The sequence below is a fragment of the Oryzias latipes genome, chromosome 3 (genome assembly GCF_053564925.1).
Source record: "Oryzias latipes strain Hd-rR chromosome 3, Olatipes_Hd-rR_3.1".
Classification (NCBI taxonomy): Eukaryota; Metazoa; Chordata; class Actinopteri; order Beloniformes; family Adrianichthyidae; genus Oryzias; species Oryzias latipes.
Genome location: NC_136239.1, coordinates 1,986,089 through 2,007,005, shown reverse-complemented (window position 1 = coordinate 2,007,005; position 20,917 = coordinate 1,986,089). Strand labels below are relative to the sequence as shown.

General features: G+C 52.7%; 1 protein-coding gene and 25 non-coding genes across 26 annotated transcripts in view; all 26 read right to left on the bottom strand.

Annotated features, from left to right (window-relative positions):
- Window positions 1–20,917, bottom strand: part of LOC144990914 (uncharacterized) — a 236,496-nt gene that overhangs the window by 48,783 nt on the left and 166,796 nt on the right. The gene's annotated exons all lie outside the window — the stretch shown is intronic.
- LOC111947237 (5S ribosomal RNA) lies at window positions 109–227 on the bottom strand. The gene has a single exon (XR_002873060.1). It is a non-coding gene; the product is annotated as a 5S ribosomal RNA (ribosomal RNA).
- Window positions 797–915, bottom strand: LOC111947236 (5S ribosomal RNA). Its single transcript, XR_002873059.1, has one exon. It is a non-coding gene; the product is annotated as a 5S ribosomal RNA (ribosomal RNA).
- LOC111947235 (5S ribosomal RNA) lies at window positions 1,475–1,593 on the bottom strand. The gene has a single exon (XR_002873058.1). It is a non-coding gene; the product is annotated as a 5S ribosomal RNA (ribosomal RNA).
- LOC111947234 (5S ribosomal RNA) lies at window positions 2,178–2,296 on the bottom strand. The gene has a single exon (XR_002873057.1). It is a non-coding gene; the product is annotated as a 5S ribosomal RNA (ribosomal RNA).
- On the bottom strand, window positions 2,861–2,979 carry LOC144991396 (5S ribosomal RNA). Its single transcript, XR_013655379.1, has one exon. It is a non-coding gene; the product is annotated as a 5S ribosomal RNA (ribosomal RNA).
- LOC111947232 (5S ribosomal RNA) lies at window positions 3,539–3,657 on the bottom strand. The gene has a single exon (XR_002873055.1). It is a non-coding gene; the product is annotated as a 5S ribosomal RNA (ribosomal RNA).
- Window positions 7,647–7,765, bottom strand: LOC144991394 (5S ribosomal RNA). Its single transcript, XR_013655377.1, has one exon. It is a non-coding gene; the product is annotated as a 5S ribosomal RNA (ribosomal RNA).
- Window positions 8,330–8,448, bottom strand: LOC144991393 (5S ribosomal RNA). Its single transcript, XR_013655376.1, has one exon. It is a non-coding gene; the product is annotated as a 5S ribosomal RNA (ribosomal RNA).
- On the bottom strand, window positions 9,018–9,136 carry LOC144991392 (5S ribosomal RNA). The gene has a single exon (XR_013655375.1). It is a non-coding gene; the product is annotated as a 5S ribosomal RNA (ribosomal RNA).
- On the bottom strand, window positions 9,707–9,825 carry LOC111947227 (5S ribosomal RNA). The gene has a single exon (XR_002873050.1). It is a non-coding gene; the product is annotated as a 5S ribosomal RNA (ribosomal RNA).
- LOC111947226 (5S ribosomal RNA) lies at window positions 10,385–10,503 on the bottom strand. Its single transcript, XR_002873049.1, has one exon. It is a non-coding gene; the product is annotated as a 5S ribosomal RNA (ribosomal RNA).
- LOC111947225 (5S ribosomal RNA) lies at window positions 11,063–11,181 on the bottom strand. Its single transcript, XR_002873048.1, has one exon. It is a non-coding gene; the product is annotated as a 5S ribosomal RNA (ribosomal RNA).
- On the bottom strand, window positions 11,741–11,859 carry LOC111947224 (5S ribosomal RNA). The gene has a single exon (XR_002873047.1). It is a non-coding gene; the product is annotated as a 5S ribosomal RNA (ribosomal RNA).
- Window positions 12,419–12,537, bottom strand: LOC111947223 (5S ribosomal RNA). The gene has a single exon (XR_002873046.1). It is a non-coding gene; the product is annotated as a 5S ribosomal RNA (ribosomal RNA).
- On the bottom strand, window positions 13,138–13,256 carry LOC111947222 (5S ribosomal RNA). Its single transcript, XR_002873045.1, has one exon. It is a non-coding gene; the product is annotated as a 5S ribosomal RNA (ribosomal RNA).
- Window positions 13,816–13,934, bottom strand: LOC111947221 (5S ribosomal RNA). The gene has a single exon (XR_002873044.1). It is a non-coding gene; the product is annotated as a 5S ribosomal RNA (ribosomal RNA).
- LOC111947220 (5S ribosomal RNA) lies at window positions 14,555–14,673 on the bottom strand. The gene has a single exon (XR_002873043.1). It is a non-coding gene; the product is annotated as a 5S ribosomal RNA (ribosomal RNA).
- On the bottom strand, window positions 15,232–15,350 carry LOC111947219 (5S ribosomal RNA). The gene has a single exon (XR_002873042.1). It is a non-coding gene; the product is annotated as a 5S ribosomal RNA (ribosomal RNA).
- LOC111947218 (5S ribosomal RNA) lies at window positions 15,961–16,079 on the bottom strand. Its single transcript, XR_002873041.1, has one exon. It is a non-coding gene; the product is annotated as a 5S ribosomal RNA (ribosomal RNA).
- LOC111947216 (5S ribosomal RNA) lies at window positions 16,695–16,813 on the bottom strand. The gene has a single exon (XR_002873039.1). It is a non-coding gene; the product is annotated as a 5S ribosomal RNA (ribosomal RNA).
- On the bottom strand, window positions 17,414–17,532 carry LOC111947215 (5S ribosomal RNA). The gene has a single exon (XR_002873038.1). It is a non-coding gene; the product is annotated as a 5S ribosomal RNA (ribosomal RNA).
- On the bottom strand, window positions 18,092–18,210 carry LOC111947214 (5S ribosomal RNA). The gene has a single exon (XR_002873037.1). It is a non-coding gene; the product is annotated as a 5S ribosomal RNA (ribosomal RNA).
- LOC111947213 (5S ribosomal RNA) lies at window positions 18,826–18,944 on the bottom strand. The gene has a single exon (XR_002873036.1). It is a non-coding gene; the product is annotated as a 5S ribosomal RNA (ribosomal RNA).
- LOC111947212 (5S ribosomal RNA) lies at window positions 19,504–19,622 on the bottom strand. The gene has a single exon (XR_002873035.1). It is a non-coding gene; the product is annotated as a 5S ribosomal RNA (ribosomal RNA).
- LOC111947211 (5S ribosomal RNA) lies at window positions 20,233–20,351 on the bottom strand. Its single transcript, XR_002873034.1, has one exon. It is a non-coding gene; the product is annotated as a 5S ribosomal RNA (ribosomal RNA).

The window sequence follows — 20,917 nt, the reverse complement described above, 5'->3', positions numbered from 1 at the left end:
AAAAGAGGAAGACACATTTGCACGACAAGGAAACCAAAGTACCCAAACCCGTGTGTGTGTGTGAGAGTGATTTTCCTTCTCTTTGGTGGATGCCAGCAAAAGCGGGAAAACTTACAGCACCTGGTATTCCCAGGCGGTCTCCCATCCAAGTACTAACCAGGCCCGACCCTGCTTAGCTTCCGAGATCGGACGAGATCGGGCGTGTTCAGGGTGGTATGGCCGTAAGCGAAGGGTTGTGTGGAGCAGAGCCCTTTAAGCGCTGCGTGCACCACACTCCAGCCTGCTCCCAGCACCCCCTTCACCCACTCACTCTGTGGCGCTGATTGGTGCACCTGCTGAGCGGACACACCCACCTGCAGCCAAAACGGTGACCTTTCACCCCAGCAGGTGCGTCAAAGAGGCCTTGGATGCGCACACACACACCTGCGCGGCCTCGTCACCCAGACTGCAGCGTTTCTAGAGGGTGCAGGCGTGTGCATTTGCACCTCGGTGCTGACTGCTCTGAAGCTCGCTCAAGAGTTTGGAAGAAGCCCGGACGGTCATGTCAGAGAAAAAAAAAAAAAAAAAAAGAAAGAAAAGAAAAGAAAAGAAAAGAAAAGAAAAGAAACCCAAAGCTGTGTGTTGGATTTCCTGGCAAGTGCGCTCTCTGGTGGCCGTATGTGTCACAGAAGGGTCGTGTCAGAGAGAAAAAAGAGGAAGACACATTTGCACGACAAGGAAACCAAAGTACCCAAACCCGTGTGTGTGTGTGAGAGTGATTTTCCTTCTCTTTGGTGGATGCCAGCAAAAGCGGGAAAACTTACAGCACCTGGTATTCCCAGGCGGTCTCCCATCCAAGTACTAACCAGGCCCGACCCTGCTTAGCTTCCGAGATCGGACGAGATCGGGCGTGTTCAGGGTGGTATGGCCGTAAGCGAAGGGTTGTGTGGAGCAGAGCCCTTTAAGCGCTGCGTGCACCACACTCCAGCCTGCTCCCAGCACCCCCTTCACCCACTCACTCTGTGGCGCTGATTGGTGCACCTGCTGAGCGGACACACCCACCTGCAGCCAAAACGGTGACCTTTCACCCCAGCAGGTGCGTCAAAGAGGCCTTGGATGCGCACACACACACCTGCGCGGCCTCGTCACCCAGACTGCAGCGTTTCTAGAGGGTGCAGGCGTGTGCGTTTGCACCTCGGTGCTGACTGCTCTGAAGCTCGCTCAAGAGTTTGGAAGAAGCCCGGACGGTCATGTCAGAGAAAAAAAAAAAAAAAAAAAGAAAGAAAAGAAAAGAAAAGAAAAGAAACCCAAAGCTGTGTGTTGGATTTCCTGGCAAGTGCGCTCTCTGGTGGCCGTATGTGTCACAGAAGGGTCGTGTCAGAGAGAAAAAAGAGGAAGACACATTTGCACGACAAGGAAACCAAAGTACCCAAACCCGTGTGTGTGTGTGAGAGTGATTTTCCTTCTCTTTGGTGGATGCCAGCAGAAGCGGGAAAACTTACAGCACCTGGTATTCCCAGGCGGTCTCCCATCCAAGTACTAACCAGGCCCGACCCTGCTTAGCTTCCGAGATCGGACGAGATCGGGCGTGTTCAGGGTGGTATGGCCGTAAGCGAAGGGTTGTGTGGAGCAGAGCCCTTTAAGCGCTGCGTGCACCACACTCCAGCCTGCTCCCAGCACCCCCTTCACCCACTCACTCTGTGGCGCTGATTGGTGCACCTGCTGAGCGGACACACCCACCTGCAGCCAAAACGGTGACCTTTCACCCCAGCAGGTGCGTCAAAGAGGCCTTGGATGCGCACACACACACCTGCGCGGCCTCGTCACCCAGACTGCAGCGTTTCTAGAGGGTGCAGGCGTGTGCATTTGCACCTCGGTGCTGACTGCTCTGAAGCTCGCTCAAGAGTTTGGAAGAAGCCCGGACGGTCATGTCAGAGAAAAAAAAAAAAAAAAAAAGAAAGAAAAGAAAAGAAAAGAAAAGAAAAGAAAAGAAAAGAAAAGAAAAGAAACCCAAAGCTGTGTGTTGGATTTCCTGGCAAGTGCGCTCTCTGGTGGCCGTATGTGTCACAGAAGGGTCGTGTCAGAGAGAAAAAAGAGGAAGACACATTTGCACGACAAGGAAACCAAAGTACCCAAACCCGTGTGTGTGTGTGAGAGTGATTTTCCTTCTCTTTGGTGGATGCCAGCAAAAGCGGGAAAACTTACAGCACCTGGTATTCCCAGGCGGTCTCCCATCCAAGTACTAACCAGGCCCGACCCTGCTTAGCTTCCGAGATCGGACGAGATCGGGCGTGTTCAGGGTGGTATGGCCGTAAGCGAAGGGTTGTGTGGAGCAGAGCCCTTTAAGCGCTGCGTGCACCACACTCCAGCCTGCTCCCAGCACCCCCTTCACCCACTCACTCTGTGGCGCTGATTGGTGCACCTGCTGAGCGGACACACCCACCTGCAGCCAAAACGGTGACCTTTCACCCCAGCAGGTGCGTCAAAGAGGCCTTGGATGCGCACACACACACCTGCGCGGCCTCGTCACCCAGACTGCAGCGTTTCTAGAGGGTGCAGGCGTGTGCATTTGCACCTCGGTGCTGACTGCTCTGAAGCTCGCTCAAGAGTTTGGAAGAAGCCCGGACGGTCATGTCAGAGAAAAAAAAAAAAAAAAAAAGAAAGAAAAGAAAAGAAAAGAAAAGAAAAGAAACCCAAAGCTGTGTGTTGGATTTCCTGGCAAGTGCGCTCTCTGGTGGCCGTATGTGTCACAGAAGGGTCGTGTCAGAGAGAAAAAAGAGGAAGACACATTTGCACGACAAGGAAACCAAAGTACCCAAACCCGTGTGTGTGTGTGAGAGTGATTTTCCTTCTCTTTGGTGGATGCCAGCAAAAGCGGGAAAACTTACAGCACCTGGTATTCCCAGGCGGTCTCCCATCCAAGTACTAACCAGGCCCGACCCTGCTTAGCTTCCGAGATCGGACGAGATCGGGCGTGTTCAGGGTGGTATGGCCGTAAGCGAAGGGTTGTGTGGAGCAGAGCATTTTAAGCGCTGCGTGCACCACACTCCAGCCTGCTCCCAGCACCCCCTTCACCCACTCACTCTGTGGCGCTGATTGGTGCACCTGCTGAGCGGACACACCCACCTGCAGCCAAAACGGTGACCTTTCACCCCAGCAGGTGCGTCAAAGAGGCCTTGGATGCGCACACACACACCTGCGCGGCCTCGTCACCCAGACTGCAGCGTTTCTAGAGGGTGCAGGCGTGTGCATTTGCACCTCGGTGCTGACTGCTCTGAAGCTCGCTCAAGAGTTTGGAAGAAGCCCGGACGGTCATGTCAGAGAAAAAAAAAAAAAAAAAAAGAAAGAAAAGAAAAGAAAAGAAAAGAAACCCAAAGCTGTGTGTTGGATTTCCTGGCAAGTGCGCTCTCTGGTGGCCGTATGTGTCACAGAAGGGTCGTGTCAGAGAGAAAAAAGAGGAAGACACATTTGCACGACAAGGAAACCAAAGTACCCAAACCCGTGTGTGTGTGTGAGAGTGATTTTCCTTCTCTTTGGTGGATGCCAGCAAAAGCGGGAAAACTTACAGCACCTGGTATTCCCAGGCGGTCTCCCATCCAAGTACTAACCAGGCCCGACCCTGCTTAGCTTCCGAGATCGGACGAGATCGGGCGTGTTCAGGGTGGTATGGCCGTAAGCGAAGGGTTGTGTGGAGCAGAGCCCTTTAAGCGCTGCGTGCACCACACTCCAGCCTGCTCCCAGCACCCCCTTCACCCACTCACTCTGTGGCGCTGATTGGTGCACCTGCTGAGCGGACACACCCACCTGCAGCCAAAACGGTGACCTTTCACCCCAGCAGGTGCGTCAAAGAGGCCTTGGATGCGCACACACACACCTGCGCGGCCTCGTCACCCAGACTGCAGCGTTTCTAGAGGGTGCAGGCGTGTGCGTTTGCACCTCGGTGCTGACTGCTCTGAAGCTCGCTCAAGAGTTTGGAAGAAGCCCGGACGGTCATGTCAGAGAAAAAAAAAAAAAAAAAAAGAAAGAAAAGAAAAGAAAAGAAAAGAAACCCAAAGCTGTGTGTTGGATTTCCTGGCAAGTGCGCTCTCTGGTGGCCGTATGTGTCACAGAAGGGTCGTGTCAGAGAGAAAAAAGAGGAAGACACATTTGCACGACAAGGAAACCAAAGTACCCAAACCCGTGTGTGTGTGTGAGAGTGATTTTCCTTCTCTTTGGTGGATGCCAGCAGAAGCGGGAAAACTTACAGCACCTGGTATTCCCAGGCGGTCTCCCATCCAAGTACTAACCAGGCCCGACCCTGCTTAGCTTCCGAGATCGGACGAGATCGGGCGTGTTTTTTTTTTTTTTTTTTTATCTTTTTTAATAAAGGAAATTAAAAATCTGTACATAATTGAGTCATTCTTACAAACAAAACAGATGGAGAAACCAGGACAAAAAACAAAATAAACTACATCGTCTCTACAAACAGAACATACATAAGGTAAATATTCTACCTGAACTCCACTCCACCATTCACATACACATATATTCTATAACACAAGAAACACTTTACAAAGTCCACCTGATTCCATCCTCATAAGAGCCAACAGACGCCCGTACAAACTTCTCATAAAACTACCCCCATCTGTCCATCGTCTTCCATTTCTCCGCATCCCAAAAATGAATGGCCCTCATCCAGTCCTCCTCCACGGACCGCTCAAAAGCACACCTGGGCGTCAGCGTGGCTCACAGCTCCATGGACCCCAAGCTGTTCTCCACTGCAGGAACCATCTCGATGCACCACTCGGTAGGATCAGTGTCCACGCCTCTTCTTCCACCCCGACCTGTAGGATACGGGCCTCAGGTCTCCTCACAGCCCCAGGGACCACAGATTCTGTTCCTCTTGCTGCAGGAAACCATTTCGGTACACCAGTCCGTAGGATCAGCGTCCACACTCCTTTTCTGACGCCAAGACCTGTAGGATCTCACAAACAAAACAAAAAACCCCAAACCCCTACAAAAAGAAACCCACCACCGCAGGTAATTTGGTCGACAGAAAACTAAAACAAAAACAATTTCCGAGATTACCGATCCAAGCCCTCTGTCTGTACAACACGCCCCTCTAAAATTCAACAGAAAACGCACCTCTACGGTATACAGGGACATTACGCAGGATTCTTCTTAGACTTCAGCCTGTTCACCTGAGACCGTGTCCTCCGCTGAGCCCATGCAATCGCAGCATCATCCATGTCCTCATCCACCATGTCCTTAATTAATGCACCAGGCCCACTGTTCGCTCCCCCATCCAGTCTTTGGGCCAGACAAACAGGTGTCTCACGCACGCTGCCCGCCACCCTGCCACGGAGATCTGACTCTCCCTGCGCAGAGGACGAAGCGCTGCGCTCCACAGACACCCCCTTCGAGACGAGGTTCACACCCTCTCTCGCCCGGACAGGGGCAGAGTCAGCGCCACGGCGCTGAGCTCCCCCCCCCACGGGAACGGATAGTAACGAGGCAGGGCCCACCGCGGGAGCCCCCCCCGCCCGGATAGGGGCAGCGTCAGCGTTCTGGTGCTGCACACCCCCCTTCACGGGAACAGATAGTAACGAGGCAGGGCTCACTGCTGGAGCCCCCCCCGCCCGGATAGAAGCAGCGGCAGCGTTCTGGTGCCGCTCGCCCCCCTTCACGGGAACAGCGGCGCTCGCCGGCAGGAGCCCCTTGGAAACCCCCGCCCCCCGGGACATCTCCTGGCTGCTCGCAGCCGCCTGCCGACCGAGAACCCCTTTCTCCACAGTGGATTGACCTCCTGCGCTGGACGCTCCGCAGGGAGCAGCAGACACTGGGGCATTACGCTCAGAGTCAGACAGGTGTCCCTCAGACATGGCGCTGCTCTCCTCCACGCTCTCATCAGACCCCTGTTCTTCAGACATGCCGTCCTCATCTGACTCATCACTGAGCTGTTCCTCACTCTCAGCAGAGGCCTCCCCGCCCTCATTTCCACCGAGGCAGCTACAGTCAGTCATCCTATGCAGACACACAGAGCATTTAGAAACAGATGACGTGCACTCCCTGGCGTAATGTCCCTGAACCCCGCATTTGTTACAGAGAAATTCGGGGCAATCTCTGACAATGTGTCCGGGTCTGATACAGATCCTGCACACCTTCACCTGCTTGTCGTGAATTACTCTAAAGAATTCTGGTCCAGTCACCGTGTCAAATTTGGCGGAATACGGCAGAGATTGAACGCTGTCATTAAATTTTACTTTGACAAACCGAGTCCCGTCCGCCACACTGGTTCCTGGCCACATCCTCCTTTTAATGGGAGACACAGCAGACACTTTCCACCCCTCTAATTTCGCCAAAATCTCCTCGTCAGTAACATAAGCAGGCAGTCCCAAAAATGAAACAACGAGCTCATCATTCGCAATTTTCCGACCTTGAACTGTCGTGTTCCCTATTTTGAAACCGTCCAACAGTCTATCCCTCCCGACAGCGTTAGAGAAGGTTAATTCGTAGCGCTTGCTTCCCACTGCCCGACACGCCACCACGCCCCCACATATTAACCGGCTGTACTTAATCAACTCATTAACCGACACAGGTTCATCACCCAATAATTCAACGTGAATTGTCAAGTCTCGATCATAAATAATTTTAGGACACTCGCCATCATTAACACCCAGTGACTTATTCACACCACCCTCCGTGACTGAAGCAGGCCTTGCCGCTGCACCTGCAGACGCCGGACCTGCCACGCCGACAAACTGTACATTTTTCTCCGGATTAGATTTCTGTCCAATACCCAGAGAATGCCCCCCTTCTGAAGCCATGCTCAGAACACGGGGGCATCATAAATACGGAAAGAAAACCTCAGTGAGTGACACCAACACATATAAAAGAGAAGGCAAAACCCAAAGAAAAAAAAGAGAAGAAAAAAGAAGAAAAAAGTCTAAGGCTCCCCAGCAGTTAAAACTGTGGGGAGCAAGGGAAAAAAAGAGGAAAGGAGCAAAAAAGAAAGACAAAAGAGAGAAACAAGGAGAGAGAAATCTCAGACGCCGAAAACCTCACCAGATACAAACCACAAAGCCACACCCCCCTGCACACGCGTGTTCAGGGTGGTATGGCCGTAAGCGAAGGGTTGTGTGGAGCAGAGCCCTTTAAGCGCTGCGTGCACCACACTCCAGCCTGCTCCCAGCACCCCCTTCACCCACTCACTCTGTGGCGCTGATTGGTGCACCTGCTGAGCGGACACACCCACCTGCAGCCAAAACGGTGACCTTTCACCCCAGCAGGTGCGTGAAAGAGGCCTTGGATGCGCACACACACACCTGCGCGGCCTCGTCACCCAGACTGCAGCGTTTCTAGAGGGTGCAGGCTTGTGCATTTGCACCTCGGTGCTGACTGCTCTGAAGCTCGCTCAAGAGTTTGGAAGAAGCCCGGACGGTCATGTCAGAGAAAAAAAAAAAAAAAAAAAGAAAGAAAAGAAAAGAAAAGAAAAGAAACCCAAAGCTGTGTGTTGGATTTCCTGGCAAGTGCGCTCTCTGGTGGCCGTATGTGTCACAGAAGGGTCGTGTCAGAGAGAAAAAAGAGGAAGACACATTTGCACGACAAGGAAACCAAAGTACCCAAACCCGTGTGTGTGTGTGAGAGTGATTTTCCTTCTCTTTGGTGGATGCCAGCAAAAGCGGGAAAACTTACAGCACCTGGTATTCCCAGGCGGTCTCCCATCCAAGTACTAACCAGGCCCGACCCTGCTTAGCTTCCGAGATCGGACGAGATCGGGCGTGTTCAGGGTGGTATGGCCGTAAGCGAAGGGTTGTGTGGAGCAGAGCCCTTTAAGCGCTGCGTGCACCACACTCCAGCCTGCTCCCAGCACCCCCTTCACCCACTCACTCTGTGGCGCTGATTGGTGCACCTGCTGAGCGGACACACCCACCTGCAGCCAAAACGGTGACCTTTCACCCCAGCAGGTGCGTCAAAGAGGCCTTGGATGCGCACACACACACCTGCGCGGCCTCGTCACCCAGACTGCAGCGTTTCTAGAGGGTGCAGGCGTGTGCATTTGCACCTCGGTGCTGACTGCTCTGAAGCTCGCTCAAGAGTTTGGAAGAAGCCCGGACGGTCATGTCAGAGAAAAAAAAAAAAAAAAAAAGAAAGAAAAGAAAAGAAAAGAAAAGAAAAGAAACCCAAAGCTGTGTGTTGGATTTCCTGGCAAGTGCGCTCTCTGGTGGCCGTATGTGTCACAGAAGGGTCGTGTCAGAGAGAAAAAAGAGGAAGACACATTTGCACGACAAGGAAACCAAAGTACCCAAACCCGTGTGTGTGTGTGAGAGTGATTTTCCTTCTCTTTGGTGGATGCCAGCAAAAGCGGGAAAACTTACAGCACCTGGTATTCCCAGGCGGTCTCCCATCCAAGTACTAACCAGGCCCGACCCTGCTTAGCTTCCGAGATCGGACGAGATCGGGCGTGTTCAGGGTGGTATGGCCGTAAGCGAAGGGTTGTGTGGAGCAGAGCATTTTAAGCGCTGCGTGCACCACACTCCAGCCTGCTCCCAGCACCCCCTTCACCCACTCACTCTGTGGCGCTGATTGGTGCACCTGCTGAGCGGACACACCCACCTGCAGCCAAAACGGTGACCTTTCACCCCAGCAGGTGCGTCAAAGAGGCCTTGGATGCGCACACACACACCTGCGCGGCCTCGTCACCCAGACTGCAGCGTTTCTAGAGGGTGCAGGCGTGTGCATTTGCACCTCGGTGCTGACTGCTCTGAAGCTCGCTCAAGAGTTTGGAAGAAGCCCGGACGGTCATGTCAGAGAAAAAAAAAAAAAAAAAAAGAAAGAAAAGAAAAGAAAAGAAAAGAAAAGAAAAGAAACCCAAAGCTGTGTGTTGGATTTCCTGGCAAGTGCGCTCTCTGGTGGCCGTATGTGTCACAGAAGGGTCGTGTCAGAGAGAAAAAAGAGGAAGACACATTTGCACGACAAGGAAACCAAAGTACCCAAACCCGTGTGTGTGTGTGAGAGTGATTTTCCTTCTCTTTGGTGGATGCCAGCAAAAGCGGGAAAACTTACAGCACCTGGTATTCCCAGGCGGTCTCCCATCCAAGTACTAACCAGGCCCGACCCTGCTTAGCTTCCGAGATCGGACGAGATCGGGCGTGTTCAGGGTGGTATGGCCGTAAGCGAAGGGTTGTGTGGAGCAGAGCCCTTTAAGCGCTGCGTGCACCACACTCCAGCCTGCTCCCAGCACCCCCTTCACCCACTCACTCTGTGGCGCTGATTGGTGCACCTGCTGAGCGGACACACCCACCTGCAGCCAAAACGGTGACCTTTCACCCCAGCAGGTGCGTCAAAGAGGCCTTGGATGCGCACACACACACCTGCGCGGCCTCGTCACCCAGACTGCAGCGTTTCTAGAGGGTGCAGGCGTGTGCATTTGCACCTCGGTGCTGACTGCTCTGAAGCTCGCTCAAGAGTTTGGAAGAAGCCCGGACGGTCATGTCAGAGAAAAAAAAAAAAAAAAAAAAGAAAGAAAAGAAAAGAAAAGAAAAGAAAAGAAAAGAAACCCAAAGCTGTGTGTTGGATTTCCTGGCAAGTGCGCTCTCTGGTGGCCGTATGTGTCACAGAAGGGTCGTGTCAGAGAGAAAAAAGAGGAAGACACATTTGCACGACAAGGAAACCAAAGTACCCAAACCCGTGTGTGTGTGTGAGAGTGATTTTCCTTCTCTTTGGTGGATGCCAGCAAAAGCGGGAAAACTTACAGCACCTGGTATTCCCAGGCGGTCTCCCATCCAAGTACTAACCAGGCCCGACCCTGCTTAGCTTCCGAGATCGGACGAGATCGGGCGTGTTCAGGGTGGTATGGCCGTAAGCGAAGGGTTGTGTGGAGCAGAGCATTTTAAGCGCTGCGTGCACCACACTCCAGCCTGCTCCCAGCACCCCCTTCACCCACTCACTCTGTGGCGCTGATTGGTGCACCTGCTGAGCGGACACACCCACCTGCAGCCAAAACGGTGACCTTTCACCCCAGCAGGTGCGTCAAAGAGGCCTTGGATGCGCACACACACACCTGCGCGGCCTCGTCACCCAGACTGCAGCGTTTCTAGAGGGTGCAGGCGTGTGCATTTGCACCTCGGTGCTGACTGCTCTGAAGCTCGCTCAAGAGTTTGGAAGAAGCCCGGACGGTCATGTCAGAGAAAAAAAAAAAAAAAAAAAGAAAGAAAAGAAAAGAAAAGAAAAGAAACCCAAAGCTGTGTGTTGGATTTCCTGGCAAGTGCGCTCTCTGGTGGCCGTATGTGTCACAGAAGGGTCGTGTCAGAGAGAAAAAAGAGGAAGACACATTTGCACGACAAGGAAACCAAAGTACCCAAACCCGTGTGTGTGTGTGAGAGTGATTTTCCTTCTCTTTGGTGGATGCCAGCAAAAGCGGGAAAACTTACAGCACCTGGTATTCCCAGGCGGTCTCCCATCCAAGTACTAACCAGGCCCGACCCTGCTTAGCTTCCGAGATCGGACGAGATCGGGCGTGTTCAGGGTGGTATGGCCGTAAGCGAAGGGTTGTGTGGAGCAGAGCCCTTTAAGCGCTGCGTGCACCACACTCCAGCCTGCTCCCAGCACCCCCTTCACCCACTCACTCTGTGGCGCTGATTGGTGCACCTGCTGAGCGGACACACCCACCTGCAGCCAAAACGGTGACCTTTCACCCCAGCAGGTGCGTCAAAGAGGCCTTGGATGCGCACACACACACCTGCGCGGCCTCGTCACCCAGACTGCAGCGTTTCTAGAGGGTGCAGGCGTGTGCGTTTGCACCTCGGTGCTGACTGCTCTGAAGCTCGCTCAAGAGTTTGGAAGAAGCCCGGACGGTCATGTCAGAGAAAAAAAAAAAAAAAAAAAGAAAGAAAAGAAAAGAAAAGAAAAGAAACCCAAAGCTGTGTGTTGGATTTCCTGGCAAGTGCGCTCTCTGGTGGCCGTATGTGTCACAGAAGGGTCGTGTCAGAGAGAAAAAAGAGGAAGACACATTTGCACGACAAGGAAACCAAAGTACCCAAACCCGTGTGTGTGTGTGAGAGTGATTTTCCTTCTCTTTGGTGGATGCCAGCAGAAGCGGGAAAACTTACAGCACCTGGTATTCCCAGGCGGTCTCCCATCCAAGTACTAACCAGGCCCGACCCTGCTTAGCTTCCGAGATCGGACGAGATCGGGCGTGTTCAGGGTGGTATGGCCGTAAGCGAAGGGTTGTGTGGAGCAGAGCCCTTTAAGCGCTGCGTGCACCACACTCCAGCCTGCTCCCAGCACCCCCTTCACCCACTCACTCTGTGGCGCTGATTGGTGCACCTGCTGAGCGGACACACCCACCTGCAGCCAAAACGGTGACCTTTCACCCCAGCAGGTGCGTCAAAGAGGCCTTGGATGCGCACACACACACCTGCGCGGCCTCGTCACCCAGACTGCAGCGTTTCTAGAGGGTGCAGGCGTGTGCATTTGCACCTCGGTGCTGACTGCTCTGAAGCTCGCTCAAGAGTTTGGAAGAAGCCCGGACGGTCATGTCAGAGAAAAAAAAAAAAAAAAAAAGAAAGAAAAGAAAAGAAAAGAAAAGAAACCCAAAGCTGTGTGTTGGATTTCCTGGCAAGTGCGCTCTCTGGTGGCCGTATGTGTCACAGAAGGGTCGTGTCAGAGAGAAAAAAGAGGAAGACACATTTGCACGACAAGGAAACCAAAGTACCCAAACCCGTGTGTGTGTGTGAGAGTGATTTTCCTTCTCTTTGGTGGATGCCAGCAGAAGCGGGAAAACTTACAGCACCTGGTATTCCCAGGCGGTCTCCCATCCAAGTACTAACCAGGCCCGACCCTGCTTAGCTTCCGAGATCGGACGAGATCGGGCGTGTTCAGGGTGGTATGGCCGTAAGCGAAGGGTTGTGTGGAGCAGAGCCCTTTAAGCGCTGCGTGCACCACACTCCAGCCTGCTCCCAGCACCCCCTTCACCCACTCACTCTGTGGCGCTGATTGGTGCACCTGCTGAGCGGACACACCCACCTGCAGCCAAAACGGTGACCTTTCACCCCAGCAGGTGCGTCAAAGAGGCCTTGGATGCGCACACACACACCTGCGCGGCCTCGTCACCCAGACTGCAGCGTTTCTAGAGGGTGCAGGCGTGTGCATTTGCACCTCGGTGCTGACTGCTCTGAAGCTCGCTCAAGAGTTTGGAAGAAGCCCGGACGGTCATGTCAGAGAAAAAAAAAAAAAAAAAGAAAAAGAAAAGAAGAGAAAAGAAAAGAAAAGAAAAGCTGTGTGTTTGATTTCCTGGCAAGTGCGCTCTCTGGTGGCCGTATGTGTCACAGAAGGGTCGTGTCAGAGAGAAAAAAGAGGAAGACACATTTGCACGACAAGGAAACCAAAGTACCCAAACCCGTGTGTGTGTGTGAGAGTGATTTTCCTTCTCTTTGGTGGATGCCAGCAAAAGCGGGAAAACTTACAGCACCTGGTATTCCCAGGCGGTCTCCCATCCAAGTACTAACCAGGCCCGACCCTGCTTAGCTTCCGAGATCGGACGAGATCGGGCGTGTTCAGGGTGGTATGGCCGTAAGCGAAGGGTTGTGTGGAGCAGAGCCCTTTAAGCGCTGCGTGCGCCACACTCCAGCCTGCTCCCAGCACCCCCTTCACCCACTCACTCTGTGGCGCTGATTGGTGCACCTGCTGAGCGGACACACCCACCTGCAGCCAAAACGGTGACCTTTCACCACGGCAGGTGCGTCAAAGAGGCCTTGGATGCGCACACACACACCTGCGCGGCCTCGTCACCCAGACTGCAGCGTTTCTAGAGGGTGCAGGCTTGTGCATTGCACCTCGGTGCTTACTGCTCTGAAGCTCGCTCAAGAGTTTGGAAGAAGCCCGGACGGTCATGTCAGAGAAAAAAAAAAAAAAGAAAAAGAAAAGAAAAGAAAAGAAAAGAAAAGAAAAGAAAAGAAAAGAAAAGAAAAGAAAAGAAAAGAAAAGAAACCCAAAGCTGTGTGTTGGATTTCCTGGCAAGTGCGCTCTCTGGTGGCCGTATGTGTCACAGAAGGGTCGTGTCAGAGAGAAAAAAGAGGAAGACACATTTGCACGACAAGGAAACCAAAGTACCCAAACCCGTGTGTGTGTGTGAGAGTGATTTTCCTTCTCTTTGGTGGATGCCAGCAAAAGCGGGAAAACTTACAGCACCTGGTATTCCCAGGCGGTCTCCCATCCAAGTACTAACCAGGCCCGACCCTGCTTAGCTTCCGAGATCGGACGAGATCGGGCGTGTTCAGGGTGGTATGGCCGTAAGCGAAGGGTTGTGTGGAGCAGAGCCCTTTAAGCGCTGCGTGCGCCACACTCCAGCCTGCTCCCAGCACCCCCTTCACCCACTCACTCTGTGGCGCTGATTGGTGCACCTGCTGAGCGGACACACCCACCTGCAGCCAAAACGGTGACCTTTCACCCCAGCAGGTGCGTCAAAGAGGCCTTGGATGCGCACACACACACCTGCGCGGCCTCGTCACCCAGACTGCAGCGTTTCTAGAGGGTGCAGGCTTGTGCATTTGCACCTCGGTGCTGACTGCTCTGAAGCTCGCTCAAGAGTTTGGAAGAAGCCCGGACGGTCATGTCAGAGAAAAAAAAAAAAAAAAAGAAAAAGAAAAGAAGAGAAAAGAAAAGAAAAGAAAAGCTGTGTGTTTGATTTCCTGGCAAGTGCGCTCTCTGGTGGCCGTATGTGTCACAGAAGGGTCGTGTCAGAGAGAAAAAAGAGGAAGACACATTTGCACGACAAGGAAACCAAAGTACCCAAACCCGTGTGTGTGTGTGAGAGTGATTTTCCTTCTCTTTGGTGGATGCCAGCAAAAGCGGGAAAACTTACAGCACCTGGTATTCCCAGGCGGTCTCCCATCCAAGTACTAACCAGGCCCGACCCTGCTTAGCTTCCGAGATCGGACGAGATCGGGCGTGTTCAGGGTGGTATGGCCGTAAGCGAAGGGTTGTGTGGAGCAGAGCCCTTTAAGCGCTGCGTGCGCCACACTCCAGCCTGCTCCCAGCACCCCCTTCACCCACTCACTCTGTGGCGCTGATTGGTGCACCTGCTGAGCGGACACACCCACCTGCAGCCAAAACGGTGACCTTTCACCACGGCAGGTGCGTCAAAGAGGCCTTGGATGCGCACACACACACCTGCGCGGCCTCGTCACCCAGACTGCAGCGTTTCTAGAGGGTGCAGGCTTGTGCATTGCACCTCGGTGCTTACTGCTCTGAAGCTCGCTCAAGAGTTTGGAAGAAGCCCGGACGGTCATGTCAGAGAAAAAAAAAAAAAAGAAAAAGAAAAGAAAAGAAAAGAAAAGAAAAGAAAAGAAAAGAAAAGAAAAGAAAAGAAAAGAAAAGAAAAGAAAAGAAAAGAAAAGAAAAGAAACCCAAAGCTGTGTGTTGGATTTCCTGGCAAGTGCGCTCTCTGGTGGCCGTATGTGTCACAGAAGGGTCGTGTCAGAGAGAAAAAAGAGGAAGACACATTTGCACGACAAGGAAACCAAAGTACCCAAACCCGTGTGTGTGTGTGAGAGTGATTTTCCTTCTCTTTGGTGGATGCCAGCAAAAGCGGGAAAACTTACAGCACCTGGTATTCCCAGGCGGTCTCCCATCCAAGTACTAACCAGGCCCGACCCTGCTTAGCTTCCGAGATCGGACGAGATCGGGCGTGTTCAGGGTGGTATGGCCGTAAGCGAAGGGTTGTGTGGAGCAGAGCCCTTTAAGCGCTGCGTGCGCCACACTCCAGCCTGCTCCCAGCACCCCCTTCACCCACTCACTCTGTGGCGCTGATTGGTGCACCTGCTGAGCGGACACACCCACCTGCAGCCAAAACGGTGACCTTTCACCACGGCAGGTGCGTCAAAGAGGCCTTGGATGCGCACACACACACCTGCGCGGCCTCGTCACCCAGACTGCAGCGTTTCTAGAGGGTGCAGGCTTGTGCATTGCACCTCGGTGCTTACTGCTCTGAAGCTCGCTCAAGAGTTTGGAAGAAGCCCGGACGGTCATGTCAGAGAAAAAAAAAAAAAAAAAGAAAAAGAAAAGAAGAGAAAAGAAAAGAAAAGAAAAGCTGTGTGTTTGATTTCCTGGCAAGTGCGCTCTCTGGTGGCCGTATGTGTCACAGAAGGGTCGTGTCAGAGAGAAAAAAGAGGAAGACACATTTGCACGACAAGGAAACCAAAGTACCCAAACCCGTGTGTGTGTGTGAGAGTGATTTTCCTTCTCTTTGGTGGATGCCAGCAAAAGCGGGAAAACTTACAGCACCTGGTATTCCCAGGCGGTCTCCCATCCAAGTACTAACCAGGCCCGACCCTGCTTAGCTTCCGAGATCGGACGAGATCGGGCGTGTTCAGGGTGGTATGGCCGTAAGCGAAGGGTTGTGTGGAGCAGAGCCCTTTAAGCGCTGCGTGCGCCACACTCCAGCCTGCTCCCAGCACCCCCTTCACCCACTCACTCTGTGGCGCTGATTGGTGCACCTGCTGAGCGGACACACCCACCTGCAGCCAAAACGGTGACCTTTCACCACGGCAGGTGCGTCAAAGAGGCCTTGGATGCGCACACACACACCTGCGCGGCCTCGTCACCCAGACTGCAGCGTTTCTAGAGGGTGCAGGCTTGTGCATTGCACCTCGGTGCTTACTGCTCTGAAGCTCGCTCAAGAGTTTGGAAGAAGCCCGGACGGTCATGTCAGAGAAAAAAAAAAAAAAGAAAAAGAAAAGAAAAGAAAAGAAAAGAAAAGAAAAGAAAAGAAAAGAAAAGAAAAGAAAAGAAAAGAAAAGAAAAGAAAAGAAACCCAAAGCTGTGTGTTGGATTTCCTGGCAAGTGCGCTCTCTGGTGGCCGTATGTGTCACAGAAGGGTCGTGTCAGAGAGAAAAAAGAGGAAGACACATTTGCACGACAAGGAAACCAAAGTACCCAAACCCGTGTGTGTGTGTGAGAGTGATTTTCCTTCTCTTTGGTGGATGCCAGCAAAAGCGGGAAAACTTACAGCACCTGGTATTCCCAGGCGGTCTCCCATCCAAGTACTAACCAGGCCCGACCCTGCTTAGCTTCCGAGATCGGACGAGATCGGGCGTGTTCAGGGTGGTATGGCCGTAAGCGAAGGGTTGTGTGGAGCAGAGCCCTTTAAGCGCTGCGTGCGCCACACTCCAGCCTGCTCCCAGCACCCCCTTCACCCACTCACTCTGTGGCGCTGATTGGTGCACCTGCTGAGCGGACACACCCACCTGCAGCCAAAACGGTGACCTTTCACCACGGCAGGTGCGTCAAAGAGGCCTTGGATGCGCACACACACACCTGCGCGGCCTCGTCACCCAGACTGCAGCGTTTCTAGAGGGTGCAGGCTTGTGCATTGCACCTCGGTGCTTACTGCTCTGAAGCTCGCTCAAGAGTTTGGAAGAAGCCCGGACGGTCATGTCAGAGAAAAAAAAAAAAAAGAAAAAGAAAAGAAAAGAAAAGAAAAGAAAAGAAAAGAAAAGAAAAGAAAAGAAAAGAAAAGAAAAGAAAAGAAAAGAAAAGAAAAGAAACCCAAAGCTGTGTGTTGGATTTCCTGGCAAGTGCGCTCTCTGGTGGCCGTATGTGTCACAGAAGGGTCGTGTCAGAGAGAAAAAAGAGGAAGACACATTTGCACGACAAGGAAACCAAAGTACCCAAACCCGTGTGTGTGTGTGAGAGTGATTTTCCTTCTCTTTGGTGGATGCCAGCAAAAGCGGGAAAACTTACAGCACCTGGTATTCCCAGGCGGTCTCCCATCCAAGTACTAACCAGGCCCGACCCTGCTTAGCTTCCGAGATCGGACGAGATCGGGCGTGTTCAGGGTGGTATGGCCGTAAGCGAAGGGTTGTGTGGAGCAGAGCCCTTTAAGCGCTGCGTGCGCCACACTCCAGCCTGCTCCCAGCACCCCCTTCACCCACTCACTCTGTGGCGCTGATTGGTGCACCTGCTGAGCGGACACACCCACCTGCAGCCAAAACGGTGACCTTTCACCACGGCAGGTGCGTCAAAGAGGCCTTGGATGCGCACACACACACCTGCGCGGCCTCGTCACCCAGACTGCAGCGTTTCTAGAGGGTGCAGGCTTGTGCATTGCACCTCGGTGCTTACTGCTCTGAAGCTCGCTCAAGAGTTTGGAAGAAGCCCGGACGGTCATGTCAGAGAAAAAAAAAAAAAAGAAAAAGAAAAGAAAAGAAAAGAAAAGAAAAGAAAAGAAAAGAAAAGAAAAGAAAAGAAAAGAAAAGAAAAGAAACCCAAAGCTGTGTGTTGGATTTCCTGGCAAGTGCGCTCTCTGGTGGCCGTATGTGTCACAGAAGGGTCGTGTCAGAGAGAAAAAAGAGGAAGACACATTTGCACGACAAGGAAACCAAAGTACCCAAACCCGTGTGTGTGTGTGAGAGTGATTTTCCTTCTCTTTGGTGGATGCCAGCAAAAGCGGGAAAACTTACAGCACCTGGTATTCCCAGGCGGTCTCCCATCCAAGTACTAACCAGGCCCGACCCTGCTTAGCTTCCGAGATCGGACGAGATCGGGCGTGTTCAGGGTGGTATGGCCGTAAGCGAAGGGTTGTGTGGAGCAGAGCCCTTTAAGCGCTGCGTGCGCCACACTCCAGCCTGCTCCCAGCACCCCCTTCACCCACTCACTCTGTGGCGCTGATTGGTGCACCTGCTGAGCGGACACACCCACCTGCAGCCAAAACGGTGACCTTTCACCCCAGCAGGTGCGTCAAAGAGGCCTTGGATGCGCACACACACACCTGCGCGGCCTCGTCACCCAGACTGCAGCGTTTCTAGAGGGTGCAGGCTTGTGCATTTGCACCTCGGTGCTGACTGCTCTGAAGCTCGCTCAAGAGTTTGGAAGAAGCCCGGACGGTCATGTCAGAGAAAAAAAAAAAAAAAAAGAAAAAGAAAAGAAGAGAAAAGAAAAGAAAAGAAAAGCTGTGTGTTTGATTTCCTGGCAAGTGCGCTCTCTGGTGGCCGTATGTGTCACAGAAGGGTCGTGTCAGAGAGAAAAAAGAGGAAGACACATTTGCACGACAAGGAAACCAAAGTACCCAAACCCGTGTGTGTGTGTGAGAGTGATTTTCCTTCTCTTTGGTGGATGCCAGCAAAAGCGGGAAAACTTACAGCACCTGGTATTCCCAGGCGGTCTCCCATCCAAGTACTAACCAGGCCCGACCCTGCTTAGCTTCCGAGATCGGACGAGATCGGGCGTGTTCAGGGTGGTATGGCCGTAAGCGAAGGGTTGTGTGGAGCAGAGCCCTTTAAGCGCTGCGTGCGCCACACTCCAGCCTGCTCCCAGCACCCCCTTCACCCACTCACTCTGTGGCGCTGATTGGTGCACCTGCTGAGCGGACACACCCACCTGCAGCCAAAACGGTGACCTTTCACCACGGCAGGTGCGTCAAAGAGGCCTTGGATGCGCACACACACACCTGCGCGGCCTCGTCACCCAGACTGCAGCGTTTCTAGAGGGTGCAGGCTTGTGCATTGCACCTCGGTGCTTACTGCTCTGAAGCTCGCTCAAGAGTTTGGAAGAAGCCCGGACGGTCATGTCAGAGAAAAAAAAAAAAAAGAAAAAGAAAAGAAAAGAAAAGAAAAGAAAAGAAAAGAAAAGAAAAGAAAAGAAAAGAAAAGAAAAGAAAAGAAAAGAAAAGAAAAGAAACCCAAAGCTGTGTGTTGGATTTCCTGGCAAGTGCGCTCTCTGGTGGCCGTATGTGTCACAGAAGGGTCGTGTCAGAGAGAAAAAAGAGGAAGACACATTTGCACGACAAGGAAACCAAAGTACCCAAACCCGTGTGTGTGTGTGAGAGTGATTTTCCTTCTCTTTGGTGGATGCCAGCAAAAGCGGGAAAACTTACAGCACCTGGTATTCCCAGGCGGTCTCCCATCCAAGTACTAACCAGGCCCGACCCTGCTTAGCTTCCGAGATCGGACGAGATCGGGCGTGTTCAGGGTGGTATGGCCGTAAGCGAAGGGTTGTGTGGAGCAGAGCCCTTTAAGCGCTGCGTGCGCCACACTCCAGCCTGCTCCCAGCACCCCCTTCACCCACTCACTCTGTGGCGCTGATTGGTGCACCTGCTGAGCGGACACACCCACCTGCAGCCAAAACGGTGACCTTTCACCACGGCAGGTGCGTCAAAGAGGCCTTGGATGCGCACACACACACCTGCGCGGCCTCGTCACCCAGACTGCAGCGTTTCTAGAGGGTGCAGGCTTGTGCATTTGCACCTCGGTGCTGACTGCTCTGAAGCTCGCTCAAGAGTTTGGAAGAAGCCCGGACGGTCATGTCAGAGAAAAAAAAAAAAAAAAAGAAAAAGAAAAGAAGAGAAAAGAAAAGAAAAGAAAAGCTGTGTGTTTGATTTCCTGGCAAGTGCGCTCTCTGGTGGCCGTATGTGTCACAGAAGGGTCGTGTCAGAGAGAAAAAAGAGGAAGACACATTTGCACGACAAGGAAACCAAAGTACCCAAACCCGTGTGTGTGTGTGAGAGTGATTTTCCTTCTCTTTGGTGGATGCCAGCAAAAGCGGGAAAACTTACAGCACCTGGTATTCCCAGGCGGTCTCCCATCCAAGTACTAACCAGGCCCGACCCTGCTTAGCTTCCGAGATCGGACGAGATCGGGCGTGTTCAGGGTGGTATGGCCGTAAGCGAAGGGTTGTGTGGAGCAGAGCCCTTTAAGCGCTGCGTGCGCCACACTCCAGCCTGCTCCCAGCACCCCCTTCACCCACTCACTCTGTGGCGCTGATTGGTGCACCTGCTGAGCGGACACACCCACCTGCAGCCAAAACGGTGACCTTTCACCACGGCAGGTGCGTCAAAGAGGCCTTGGATGCGCACACACACACCTGCGCGGCCTCGTCACCCAGACTGCAGCGTTTCTAGAGGGTGCAGGCTTGTGCATTGCACCTCGGTGCTTACTGCTCTGAAGCTCGCTCAAGAGTTTGGAAGAAGCCCGGACGGTCATGTCAGAGAAAAAAAAAAAAAAGAAAAAGAAAAGAAAAGAAAAGAAAAGAAAAGAAAAGAAAAGAAAAGAAAAGAAAAGAAAAGAAAAGAAAAGAAAAGAAAAGAAACCCAAAGCTGTGTGTTGGATTTCCTGGCAAGTGCGCTCTCTGGTGGCCGTATGTGTCACAGAAGGGTCGTGTCAGAGAGAAAAAAGAGGAAGACACATTTGCACGACAAGGAAACCAAAGTACCCAAACCCGTGTGTGTGTGTGAGAGTGATTTTCCTTCTCTTTGGTGGATGCCAGCAAAAGCGGGAAAACTTACAGCACCTGGTATTCCCAGGCGGTCTCCCATCCAAGTACTAACCAGGCCCGACCCTGCTTAGCTTCCGAGATCGGACGAGATCGGGCGTGTTCAGGGTGGTATGGCCGTAAGCGAAGGGTTGTGTGGAGCAGAGCCCTTTAAGCGCTGCGTGCGCCACACTCCAGCCTGCTCCCAGCACCCCCTTCACCCACTCACTCTGTGGCGCTGATTGGTGCACCTGCTGAGCGGACACACCCACCTGCAGCCAAAACGGTGACCTTTCACCACGGCAGGTGCGTCAAAGAGGCCTTGGATGCGCACACACACACCTGCGCGGCCTCGTCACCCAGACTGCAGCGTTTCTAGAGGGTGCAGGCTTGTGCATTGCACCTCGGTGCTTACTGCTCTGAAGCTCGCTCAAGAGTTTGGAAGAAGCCCGGACGGTCATGTCAGAGAAAAAAAAAAAAAAGAAAAAGAAAAGAAAAGAAAAGAAAAGAAAAGAAAAGAAAAGAAAAGAAAAGAAAAGAAAAGAAAAGAAAAGAAAAGAAAAGAAAAGAAACCCAAAGCTGTGTGTTGGATTTCCTGGCAAGTGCGCTCTCTGGTGGCCGTATGTGTCACAGAAGGGTCGTGTCAGAGAGAAAAAAGAGGAAGACACATTTGCACGACAAGGAAACCAAAGTACCCAAACCCGTGTGTGTG